This window comes from Myxine glutinosa, chromosome 1 (genome assembly GCF_964187855.1).
Source record: "Myxine glutinosa chromosome 1, kmMyxGlut1.1, whole genome shotgun sequence".
NCBI classification, from domain to species: Eukaryota; Metazoa; Chordata; class Myxini; order Myxiniformes; family Myxinidae; genus Myxine; species Myxine glutinosa.
Genome location: NC_136261.1, coordinates 112896694 through 112897206, shown reverse-complemented (window position 1 = coordinate 112897206; position 513 = coordinate 112896694).

The following is a 513-nucleotide window of genomic DNA, read 5'->3' as shown; positions in this document are numbered from 1 at the left end:
GTCCAAATGGGAAGCAGCTTGCCGTCCTCTTCCTTCCACCCATGATTAGTGGGGTTGTTGACAGGCATCATGGACCTTTGGGCTGTTGTCCAGATGCTCGCTTGGAAGACACTCCTTTTGAGATGTTGATCCAAAGCATCACTCGTTGGGAGAATTCTCTCCATGTCCCCAGTCTTCTGTGAGAACATCCTCATTCGGACGAGGTCGACGTCATTGTCCTCATTTGACTCATTGGAGTACAGCCTGCAGACAATGTTCGTTGCCACTTCTTTCAGCCTTGGCGATGTTTGGAATGGAGTGTCGACCATAGTTGCAAATTCCTCCATGAGGGATGGCACTTCGTGCATCAACTTGCAGCAGTATCGCTTACCCTTAAACTTGAAGGAAGACGTGCTGTCTGATCCAGTGAATGCGTGGAAGAGGGCCATGGCTTTGCACGTTGTCGTGCCCGGGTTTGTGGCGATAATGTTCAGGGAGATCATTCTGGTTGTCTTTCCCGATTTGATGGAGATC